At 40.9% G+C, this 12,686-nt stretch overlaps 1 long non-coding RNA gene across 1 annotated transcript; it reads right to left on the bottom strand.

The window, feature by feature from the left end:
* Positions 1-5,618: 5,618 nt before the first annotated feature.
* Positions 5,619-10,535, bottom strand: LOC112448867 (uncharacterized). Its single transcript, XR_003037334.2, has 3 exons — positions 10,384-10,535; positions 8,038-8,171; positions 5,619-7,701 (listed from the first exon to the last, which is right to left on the bottom strand). It is a non-coding gene; the product is annotated as an uncharacterized lncRNA (long non-coding RNA).
* Between the last annotated feature and the right edge of the window lie 2,151 nt (positions 10,536-12,686).

Here is a 12,686-nt window from a genome sequence, read left to right as displayed (position 1 = left end):
TGATTTTATGTTTTGTGTACTGTATCTCATCCTATCCTCCCAATAACACATGAGGTAAGTGCTGCAAATACTCCTGTTTTATGGATGGTGAAGCAGAGGCTTAAGATAATTTACCCAAGGCCAAAGCACTAGGTTGGATTCTGACTCTGGAGCTATACTATTCGCCATCCAAGATGTGTGTGGGAGGAAGTGAAAAATAAGATTGGGGATGTTATTTGGCATGTCATATTAAATTGGGCCTTAAACATCAAAACTCAGTTTGGTAAGTAATGTGGAGCTGCTGGAGATTATTGAACAGGTAAGCCACGCACTGAAAGCCAAACTTTAGGAAGGTTAATATGGTGATTGGATGTAACATAGATTGGAGAGGACAGAAATAGAAGATAAAAGATCAAGTAGGTGGTGAATGCAAATGGGAGATGAAAATTCAAAGTCTGAGTGGAGCAGTGAGAATGAGACATAAGAAACTGTTGTGGGAAATATCTCAGAAATAGATTTCTGCAGGGCTTGTCACTCGGTGAAGTGGAGGGTAAAGGAAGAGTGGATGGTGACTCTGAGACATCAAGCTGAACCCTGAGGAAGTGGCAGCCACGTGGGCAGGTACAAGGAGGCAAGCAGGGCTGGTTGAAGATGGCTCCCTGAGGTTGGCCAGTGGAGTTGGTGATTCTATAATGGACTATATTTTGGTGGTCATGCACAATAGACAGGGGAGATGCAGGTCTGGAACCCTGGAAAGAGGTTAGGGCTGAGGGTGGAGGGCCAGAGAAAGAGGCTTTTGGAGAAAACAACCCTGATGACCCCTTGATGTCAGCCTTCTAGCCTCCTGAATTGTGAAAGACATTTCTGTTGTTGATGCCTCCCAGTCTGTGGTATTCTGTTACGGCAGTCCTAGAAAACTGCCAACAGTGATAAAGAGCAGATGTCTTTCAAAGCCAATCTCTAGCCAACAGCTAGGATAAAGCCTCTCTCCCTGACTTGAAGAAGGGCTTCAGTGAGAAGGGAGACCAAGGGGACTCAACAAGAGCAAATGGAGGAAATTTTCAAGGCAGAAGGATGATCAGTAGTGTCATGTACTGTGGAAAGTCAAAGAGAAAGAGGACTGAAGGCTTTGGCAACTAAGGGATCACCAGATCTAACATAAGAATGGGATAAATACATATAGTAGAGTACTCTGTGGACATGAAAAAATCCAGGTTTTCTAAGAATACTCAAGGATTTGGAAAAGTGCTTATAATATTAAGCAATAAATACATAGATAAAATAAGATTGAGAGAGAGGACACAAACTATATATAACATCCTAATCTTATTTAGTCTTCACTCCTTTTTTACATGAACAAAATACTAACATATATTGGAGTGCTTTCTGGTATTTTCTGCCAGACTCTTCTGCTCTTGTTGAGCTAAGCAGGGTTATATGTAGCAGTGAGAATTGGAAGGAGTTCAGAAGACTAGATTGAAAAGGGCTTGGAGCTACTTGCATGAAGGATCAGGGAAGATCAGGAAGAGGGCAGGAAGAGGCAAGAGGGAAAGGGTGGTGAAAAAGGCAGATGAGTCTAGGTAGGCCAGAGAGTTTGAGAGGGAATCAGAGAAGAGAGACATGGCCTGAGTTAGTGGGACTTGGAGGAGACACAAGAGTCTTCAGATTTTTGCGCTGGTATTTCCAGGTCTCAAACAATGTAATTCCTTGTGTACTTTTTTGACAAATGAAGCAAAAGTTGAAATTCATTTTTAATGAATTTTGAATGTTGTATAGACGAATCTTTTCTTAAAAAGCATTTAATGATGGAAAACTTCCAAGCATTCACAAAAGTTGAGAAAATACTTTAATGAACCTGATTCACTCAGCTTCAACAATTATTAGTACATGGCCAATCTGTTTCATATATACCCGCACATGCTCCTCCTACTTCATTACTTTGAAGCAGTCATATCATCTATAAATATTTCAACAGGTATCTCTAAAATAAATGTCCTTTAAACATAAACATTATCATACTTAGAAACCATTAATAATTCCTTAGATTACCAAATATTCAGCGTTCACAATTTGTCAATTGTCTTATAATAATTTTTTTTAGTTCATTTAAATTGGGATCCATAGTTTACACACTGCAGTTGGTTACTGTACCTCATAAATCTTTTTAAAGCTACCTCTTCTGTTGTTCCTTGAATTTCTTTTCTGAAGAAATCCACAGTATGGATTTTGCTGATGATATTTCCATGATGCAAGGTCTGGGAGAGAAGCAACAGGAAGTCGATTTCAGGTGGATAGCTGTGAAAGCAGGGAGGGCCCAGATGTGGTTGGGAAGTGGAATGTTTAGCAGGTCCTGTGGAATGGTTGTAATACTTTCTCTAGCAAAACTTGGCAGCTCTGAAGAGAGCAGATGTCCAGTGACCTACAGTGAGGGTTGGTGTTGAGAACACTGGCAGGTAAAAGGGCCAAGGGGGCCAACGATGTTAGCAATGGCAGCACTGATTGGCTTGACGCCAAGATCTCTCTGTAGACTTGCCTGTCCCTGGTCATCATGCCATTGACCTTGATATATAGAGTTCTTGGAAATTCTTTGTCTAGCCAAGGGGGATAGTTATTTCAGCAAAGGCCAAGTTATAAAATTACAGAGCCAGGGTTTACCTTTTTTTGTAGGTTGTTCCACCTTTGCAGCTCTGATTCTTTCTGAATGAGCCACCAGTGAGATGTTAATGGCTCCACAGAGATGAGTTTCCTTTCTCCTCTGTGGTTTACCCACTATCTGAGATTCTTGGCACTGATTACTTTCTCATGTTGGGAGAATGGGCATTTCTGCCTAGCAATTTCCAATCACTAGAGTTGGTTCTTTGACTTTTCAGGTGGGTTCTGGGAACAATTGATCAGTGACCCAGAAAAGTCACCCCCATTCACTCTTTAGGTAGAAGAGGATCTTGTACATGGAACCACTGCTTCTAGTCTTCTCTGCATGTGGCTTTGGGGAATCATTGCTCATGAAAAGTGAAGAAGAAGTACCTTGAATTCAGGAATATGTTTCCAAAAAGATGGTGTATTTTACTTTTCTAGTACTGCCATAACCAAGTAAAACAAACTGGGCGGCTTAAACAGAAATTTACTGTCTCATAGATCTGGAAGCTAAAAGACCAAGATCATGGTGTTGGCAGGATTGGTTCCTTACAAGGGCTGAAGGAAGAATGTGTTCTAGGCCTCTCTCCTTGGTCTGTAATTAGCCATCTTTTCCCTGTTTCTCTTCACACCATCTTCCCTTTATGTGTGTCTGTGCCAGTGACCATATTTCCCCTTTTTATAAGAACACATCATGTTAGATTAGGCCCCACCCTAATAATACCATCCTGACTTAACTAATTACATCTGCAATGACCCTAATTCCAAATGAGGTCACATTCTGAGGTACCAGGGGTTAGGACATCAACATGTGAATTGGGGTGGTGGTTGGACAAAGTTTATCATAACAGATAAATTGGTACACTCCCTTTTTTCTCTCTCCCTACCCACCTCCCTTCTCTAGGCCCTCGTGACCCTCTGCTGGGGGAATTGAAATTGTTTCCAATGATTGGTTGTCTCCTGTTCCTCAACTCCAGTCTACATTGCATATGGTTCATCAAATTCATCTTTTCTAGAATCCCCAATCATGATTCTTGATTCCAAATCATCCGTGGCCCATTGCCTAAAGAAGTGGTTCCAAACTTTCTGGTTTGGCAGAGTCAAGTGGCAAGTTTATAGAAATACAAGTTCTTGGGCTCGACTCCCTTAACATTTTGATTTATAAGGTCTAGACTGTATATTGTCACCCTGCTTATTTAACTTATATGCAGAGTACATCATGAGAAACACTGGGCTGGAGGAAGCACAAGCTGGAATCAAGATTGCTGGGAGAATTATCAATGACCTCAGGTATGCAGATGACACCACCCTTATGGCAGAAAGTGAAGAGGAACTAAAGAGCCTCTTGATGAAAGTGAAAGAGGAGAGTGAAAAAGTTGGCTTAAAGCTCAACATTCAGAAAATTAAGATCATGGCATCCAGTTCCATCACTTCATGGCAAATAGATGGGGAAACAGTGGCTGATTTTATTTTTCTGGGCTCCAAAATCACTGCAGATGGAGACTGCAGCATGAAATTACTCCTTTGAAGGAAAGTTATGGCTATCCTAGACAGCATATTACAAAGCAGAGACATTACTTTGTTAACAAAGGTCCGTCTAGTCAAGGCTATGGTTTTTCCAGTGGTCATGTATGGATGTGAGAGTTGGCTTATAAAGAAAGCTGAGAGTCAAAGAATGATGCTTTTGAACTGTGGTGTTGGAGAAGACTCTTGAGAGTCCCTTGGACTGCAAGGAGATCCAACCAGTCCATCCCAAAGGAGATCAGTCCTGGGTGTTCATTGGAAGGACTCATGTTGAAGCTGAAACTCCAATACTTTGGCCACCTGATGTGAAGAGCTGACTCATTTGAAAAGACCCTAATGCTGGGAAAGATTGAAGGCAGGAGGAGAAGGGGACAACAGAGGATGAGATGGTTGGATGGCATCACCGACTTAATGGACATGGGTTTGGGTAGACTCCAGCAGTTGGTGATGGACAGGGAGGCCTGGCATGCTGTGATTCATGGGGTCACAAAGAGTCAGACACGACTGAGCGACTGAACTGAACTGAGCATTTTTTTCAAAGATCTCCAGATAATTTTAATCATCAGAACAACTGATTTAGAGAAGAGAATCAAATCCATCACAATCTGATCAAAATTTACTCTCCAATTTCACAATCCTCTATAATTTACCAGGCTCTAAAATTGCTGACAATTCTGCCCCAATATATCTTCATGTTAGACCACCTGAGGAGGTTCTCTCTCCTGACCTACTTCTCCAACTGTCTCTAGTCCTTCTCAAGTCCCATCTTTTCTTTGACGTCTTCCTACAACTCTGTCTTACTGTTACCACCCCTTTCTTGACCTCCTATATATTCTTATCTGTGCTACTTGCTAGGCAGAGAGCTCTACCTTGTGAAGGTTCATAGGCTAGGGCTGAGAAGGCCAGGGCTGAGAAGACCTTAGAGAATACATGTGTCTCAAAGGTCCTCAGAGTTCAGAGGAAAAAATGGAGGCCTCAACATGATATGCTCAGGGACACACAGTAGTATAAAACAAGAAATGGTTCAGGGTATGACTTCAAACAAAATGACTGAGTAAAATCCTTAGGCTTCATATCCTTTTCCCTACTACACACAACCAAGCAGTTATTGACTGACAAGGAAATGGGGCAAATATATTTTCTGCAGAGACTGTGGCAAAGAAGCTCTGGAGTTGAGAACTCAGGTGCAACAGAGGGCAGAGCAGAGTGCCATATTGAGAAGAGTGCCATTAAGTGAGAATCCATATACTTAGCAGGCTCTCCAATCATCAGAAATACCTAAAATAAAAAACTAAATTATTTCTGCGCTTGCGCGCAGCCCGGCGTCGCCCGGCGCCGCGCTCGCTCCTCCCTCCTCCCCGGGGCTCGGTGGCTCCCGCGCTCCCGGCGAGGCTCAGGCGCCGAGCGCGAGGAAAAAAAAAAAAAAACTAAATTATTTCTATCTGGAGAAACTGACCAGTCCAAAAATAAGTACTGGCAGAATGGATTTATTTAAAAAAAATTGGATAGTTTTCAACATGCTCTATCCATACACACTGATCAGCCTTTGGTTTCTTATTTTCACATGTGAGTAAATAGTCATGATCATCAGAGACACAAAAACCAACCAACCAAAGCTTTTCCAGAGAGGAGTACAAGAAGGAAAAATAGGTTACATATAAAGGACTGGGAGATGGAATGACATAGGACGTTTCAACTGCAACTTGGAAAATAGAAGATAATGGAGCATTACCTTCTTTATTCTGGGGAAAATAGTTTTCAACTTAAATTTTCTTACCCAAACTATCTATAAAGACCGAGACTAGGCCAATTCAGACAAACACTTATCTCCCATGCCATACTTTCTCAGGAAGATACTGCAAGATGTGAGTCTCAAAAAACAATTAAACCAAGAAGAAGAAGCCTAGAATTTAAAATATAGAGGATTCAACATAAGTGAGAAGACATTCAGGATGATAGAAAAGGAAAGTTCCAGCACAACAACCAAGCAACAGGCCTCAAGAAGAAACAGCCAACCTGGAGCAGGCTATAGAGCTCTGGGAGGAAAGAAATTTAAAGAACTAATGGATCATCTGATACATTTGATTTTGTGGACTATTGTATTAAAAGCCTCTCTCTCTCTCTCTCTCTCACACACACACACACACACAGGCTCTTATGGAATATGGGAAGACTTAACCATAGAAATAAAGAAACAAATAGATGAAAATATAAAGTAGGAGGACAAGAAGGATGTGGTCAAGAAAAGAACTGGGCTCATAGACTCTTGATGTGTTTGTTTTGAGAAGAGTTTTATATAGTTCTATGAAAGAATTTTGGGGATAAAATTGAGAACACAGAAAGATAAGACAATTATTAAATTCAAGAAAAAGAGAAAGTCATGTAAGAAAGGAAATGTTATCATGTTCAGAACATGACTCAGCTGTAAACAATAGTACATACCAACCATAACATAATTGATAAACATTGATTTAACCAAAAATAGAAATGTATGCTATATTGTAATCATTAGGGCAAGATAAGTGTGTGTGTGTGTGTGTGTGTGTGTGTGTACATGCCAGTTATTACATGATTGTGTCTTAGCTTCGAACCCACCCTTCTGCACTTTGCTCTGTAATGCTGGGACTAGAACCCTGCACACCACAATTTTCCCTTGCCAGCTGGCTCCCTGTTAGTCTCTGTCAAATGGGAAACAAGAAGAATATTGCAGAACTGGAGGAGAAACAAGCTTATATCTCCCCCACTTGCTTCCTTTTCTCTCAATACTCATTTATTCATTCAATTATTGAACGAAGATTTGAGTGACTACTGCAGGCACTGTTCTAAGGTGTGTAAAATTCATCAGTGACAATATTTCTGCCTTCTAGTAGAGACAGAGCTTATCTTCTAGTAGAGAGAGAGATAATAAACAATGTGCGTAATAAACAACAGTGTTTTAGGAAAAAAGAAAGAACAAAGCAAAGTAAGAGTGATTGGGAGTGCATGAGTGTTACAATTTTAAATAGGGCAGTCATGATAGAATTCTTTGGGAAGAAGATATTTGAGTAAAGACTTGGCCTTAAAATGAAAGTAGGCTTGGCATGTTCAAGGAACAGTCCAGGGGTCAGTGAGAACGGATTGAAGGAAGGGAGGATGAAAGAGAGAGAAAGATAAAATTGTTTACCTTTGGGAGAAAGGAACTTGAGGTGAGGAAGGTTTGGGCAGATTGCTTTTCTTTGTTTTAAGTGGTATACAATCTTTTGACTTTTTAAACCATGAATAAGTGTCAATTTTATACAATTAAAATTTAAAACAATGAATCACAAATTGCGATATGGAAAATCCCATGGACAGAGGAGCCTGGTAGGCTGCAGTCCATGGGGTCGCTAAGAGTCGGATACCACTGAGCGACTTCACTTTCACTTTTCACTTTCATGCACTAGAGAAGGAAATGGCAACCCACTCCAGTGTTCTTGCCTGGAGAATCCCAGGGACGGGGAAGCCTGGTGGGCTGCTGTCTATGGGGTTGCACAGAGTCGGACACGACTGAAGCGACTTAGCAGCAGCAGCATCCTGAATTGGATCCTGGAATAGAAAAATGACATTAGAGGAAAAGCTGGTAAAATCGGAATAAAGTCTATTCAACCAAAATGTGCTAATACTATTTTCTTAGCTTTGACAAATATATCATGTACTATAAAATGTTAACATTAGGTAAAACTGGATGAAAGGTATATATTAATTCTCTGTATTATGTTTGCAACTTTTTGGTACATCTAAAATTATTCCAGGATAAAAAGTTTATGTAAGAAAAATTTGAAACAACCAGAAAACTGAATCAGGTGGTAAGATCTTGCCCTTTCTTTACCCCCAACTCCCAGCCCTGCAGCCTTTTCTGGGTTTGAGCAGTGAGTTATTTACCTGGCAGAAAGATATGATTTACTCATGGCCTGGGCTAATCCCCAGATGGAAGGGAAAAGGCTGGTAGGGAAGAATTTTGGATCACACCTATGGAACATCCAGCTCACTGATCCTTGGTGAATGACATCCAGAAGCTGAAAAGAAGAAACCAGGACAGACCTTTTACACATAAAAAATATGAACGTGCCAATTCCCTTAAGCTTTTAAGAAAGCAGAGTACTAAAAATATCTTCACAGAACTTTACTCCTTGTTTCATCTCTGTCTCTAGAGAGCTTTAAAATTAAAGGAGTGGCTTAAAAGTAGGAAAACTCCAGATCCTTGATTCAATGACTTTTCCCTAACTTCAGACTTTCTAAAAGCTTTTGGTGGAGGTGCCTGTTTAGGTGAGTCTTGTTGATGTTAAATATTGTCTTATGTTAGTACTTTCCACCTCTACTTTTATATTCATTGGTGTATGAATTATTAAAAAGTTGTTTTAAAATTTTTAGATAATTATTTGGTGTTAGAAAGAAAAGCTTACTCTTTGGTGTCATTACTCTGAGACTATCAACTTGCTACTCTTCTCCCTGGTGAGTCTTTTCTTAGTATTGAGGAGATCATTTTCTGTTCATGGTTCTTCCACATATTCTGCTTCTACCCACAATTCCTCTTCTCTTTCTGGCCCTTACCTTTTTGGAAATAAAAGCCAGAAAGGAAAGTATTTTGCATACTATTTTTATTTTCTGTCCTTCCTACCACATACCTCCCTTGAAGTAGAGCAGGCTACCCCTTAAGTTGGGGTGAAAGAAAAAGGGGAAGAGAAAATGAGAGAGAGAAAAATAATGGACATTTCAACATTTTATCCAGCCACATTTAAATCCACTTTTCTGGCATGTAGGAGTCTGTATATATATTATATATATATATATATATATATATATATATATATACATTTCTGGGATCATGAGCAATTAAGTGGTGATGAGTAATCAGCATTCAGAAGCTCCTTTTGATTTTGTTTTCCTCATACTTTTAAAAACCTATGTAAGAAACACATATTCAGTGTAGAAAAATAAAAAGACAAATATTAGACTAAATTAAAAATTACTTGAAATCTCAGAAATAATCCCCTTACTCTAACTTACCATCAACCAGTCAATGGAAGAAACCAAGAATAGAAATAAGGAATGAAGCACTGAAGCATGTGAAACTCCAGTTCCAGAAGATTCTGAGACTCAATGCCTGTCTTTCTTGGGGCTTGGTGGTTTCATGTTTTGCCATGGCTGATGTACAGTGTCACATTAACCATCCCCACTGGATAACACTCTTTGGTTGTAAGTGACAAAAAAACCCAACTCAGGTTTATTTATACAAAAATAAATAGAAATAGGATATCTGCTCAAACTGTATAAATCTGAATGCCAGCACTACATGATCTTTAGCATGTTACTACCTCTTAAAGCCTCTGCTTCCTCATCTGGAAAATGGCACATCTCTTCTTGTGAGATTGTTACAGGGAAATGAGGCATGTGCCTGGCACATAGTAACCACTCCATGAATGGTAGCTAGTGTCTGCAGTAATTAAATAGTATTTGGTTTCTTGAAGAGTGGGGAAAGTTGTGTGGCTAGCATTTTACTACTAGAGGAAGTTGAAAGGCAGGAAACGGGGAATGAGGCAGAGCTTTCCTTCTCATGTGTTCTTATCCTCATGAAGTCCACCACGACTATGCAAAGATTGCTGGTGTGGACAGCCGTACGCTGACATCCTATCTTATCCACAATGCCCTGAGTGACTATTTCCTGATTAACAGGCAGACTTCTGTAGCCAGAGTCCAGGAAAACTCCATATTTCATCAATCGTGAAGGGAGACTTTGCCAGAGCTTATCTGGAGAGCTGAGAATTCTGCAGTTTGAGATGGTGATTTCTACATCTCAAAAGGATGCCGAAACCTGTGTCAGACACCTCTGACAGCTTAAAGCTGCTCCTTCTACCCAGGGTACCATCAGGAAGAAATAAGTTTCCCCCTCTATCCCTCTTGAGTTCTTGTGGCTGAACGAACAATAAAATTGACACAAGAGAGATTAACAGAAGAAGAAAAGATGAGTTTAATTCATGTTCATGGAGGTCTCATTGAAATGGGACCTAAGAAGTAGCCAAAGAAGACAGCTTTTATACTTTTTAGAAAAGAAACAATAATTTTGAGAGGAATTGGCAGGAAGAAGAAACTTAAGTTTGGGTGCTTAATTAGTTAGGAATTTAAGCAAAGTTTGGGTTTGGGTGGAAGATTAGTAAATAAATAATAAATTTTGTCTACATAGGCTTCTTGGCTTTGAATTCCCTGTCTCTGGTCATAAGGATGTCCTACCTTTTGGAGAAGGAAATGACAACCCACTCCAGTACTCTTGCCTGGAGGATTCCATGGATGGAGGAGTCTGGTAGGCTGCAGTCCATGGGGCCACAAAGAGTCAGACATGACTGAGCGACTTCACTTTCACTTTCTACCTCTTAGTATAGGGAGGGCACTTTTCATATGGGAGATTTATTTCCTACTTTCAGGGAGACAGAAAGGAAGGTCAAAGTGTCCCTCTTGCGTAAACCATTTCTTAAGTAACTTTAATTCAAAAATAATATGCCATTGAGACATGTTTTAGGGTGGCCTGCCCTGGGCCCCAACAGCACACTCACACTTGCTGATTATGTCCTATGTCTATCTTTTTGTCTGCTGCTGCTACTGCTGCTAAGTCGCTTCAGTCGTGTCCGACTCTGTGCAACCCCATAGATGGCAGCCCACCAGGCTCCCCCGTCCCTGGGATTCTCCAGGCAAGAACACTGGAGTGGGTTGCCATTTCCTTCTCCAATGCACGAAAGTGAAAAGTTAAAGTGAAATCGCTCAGTCGTGTCCGACTCTTAGTGACCCCATGGACTGCAGCCTACCAGGGTCCTCCATCCATGGGATTTTCCAGGCAAGAGTACTGGAGTGGGGTGTCATTGCCTTCTCCGTTTTGTCTTTAGGGTCTACTTAATAAATCAACCAGAACTTTGTAAAAACATTTTCAGAAATGATTGACTAAAATCTCTAATTCATAGGTTTTTCAACTTCTCTTACTAAAAATTCAAAGTTTCTTAATGGAATACTTATTAAAGTACACTGGGATATAGTCCATTCTTATCTCGGAACCAAATCAATGTCAATGCCTCAATCAGAATTTGTGATGAACCAACATGTACAAATCTTCAGATCTGCCTTGAAGTGGGCTATAGGCCCCAAAAGGAAAGTACCATTTCTCATGAAGTCCCAGAAACAGGATGGTGAGACCATAAGATGCTGTCTCTTTTCACACACCAGTTCTGTAGTCCAGGTAGAGCTGCCACCCATTTGAATCATGGCAGACAGGTTTTTCCTAAGTATGGCTAACTGAGTTACAAACTATAGCACCCCACTCAGTCCATTTGTGTGTCTTTTTTTCCTACCAAAATAAAACTCTCCATTAAAACTGAACAGCGATTGGACAATTTCTAATCTTAAATCTCTAATCTTATGCATGAAAGGCAACCTGCAATTTAGAGCAAGATTTAAAGAGGTAGACACATCTCTTAGACTTTTTTCTTACCAATCTGCTTCAATAGATGGGAATCTTTGTTTAAACTGACTCCAGGTCTTTCTCTGTGTTTGAAGAAAACACTAGTCTTTTGTGGTTTCTCCATGTCCCAGTTGCAACTTCCGGAACCCTGATAAGTGTCACCAAAGTTGTAATTTATAACTTTTGGGAGGCCCAGGCTTCCTCTGAGTGAGACATTTATCAGTCTTTGTTATCAAACCACTCGTTTCTTTGCTCTATGTGGTAAAGAAAGCATTTTTCTGCTCCTGGCGACTTGGCAAAACTCTGAATAAGAGAGCAGGATTATGGTCATAGCAGGTGCGTACAGCAGGGTTCTTCCCAAACTCCTTCCCTGTGGTCCTTTTCTAAACAGGAGTCATTGATTTCCCTATTCAAAGAGGCTGATCTATTTTGCCCCGTCATGAGACAGAGAGTAGCTTAAGGAATAAACTTAGTGTCCGAATGCAGCAGATTCTACTTTCAAAAGTTTCCAGGACTTCTCTGGTGGTCCAGTGGTTAACAATCCACCTGCCAATGCAGGGGACACTGGTTCAGTCCCTGGTCTGAGAAAATTTCACACGCTGAGGAGCAACTAAGCCTGTGTACTGCAACTACTGAGCCCCTGAGTCTGGAGCCTGTGTTCCTGAACAGGAGAAGCCATTGCAAATAGAAGCCTGCACATCACAAGGAAAAGTAGCTGCCCCCCTGCCCAATCCCCTCCGAAAGCCTGGGCAGCACCCAAAACCAGCACAGAAAAAAGAAACAAAACCCAAAAACCCACACAGAACGAAACAAAAACGTTTCCAGATTATTATTATTTTTTAATTATCCGTTTAATTTTATTCTGGCTGCTGCACAGGCTTTCTCTAGCTGCGGCGAGCAGGTTGAGTGGTTGTGGCTTGTGGTCCCCAGAGCTTGTGCTCTGTAGTTGTGATGCACAGGCTCAGCTGTCCCATGGCATGTGGGAAGTCCTCCCCACGCTAGGGAAGGAACCCATGTTCCCTGCATTGACAGGGGGATTCTTAACCACCGGACCACCAGGGAAGTCCTCCAGACTACTTCTACCACA

Source organism: Bos taurus, chromosome 11 (genome assembly GCF_002263795.3).
Source record: "Bos taurus isolate L1 Dominette 01449 registration number 42190680 breed Hereford chromosome 11, ARS-UCD2.0, whole genome shotgun sequence".
In the NCBI taxonomy this organism is placed as follows: Eukaryota; Metazoa; Chordata; class Mammalia; order Artiodactyla; family Bovidae; genus Bos; species Bos taurus.
The sequence above is the reverse complement of the archived record's forward strand: the minus strand, read 5'-3'. Positions and strand labels throughout refer to the sequence as shown.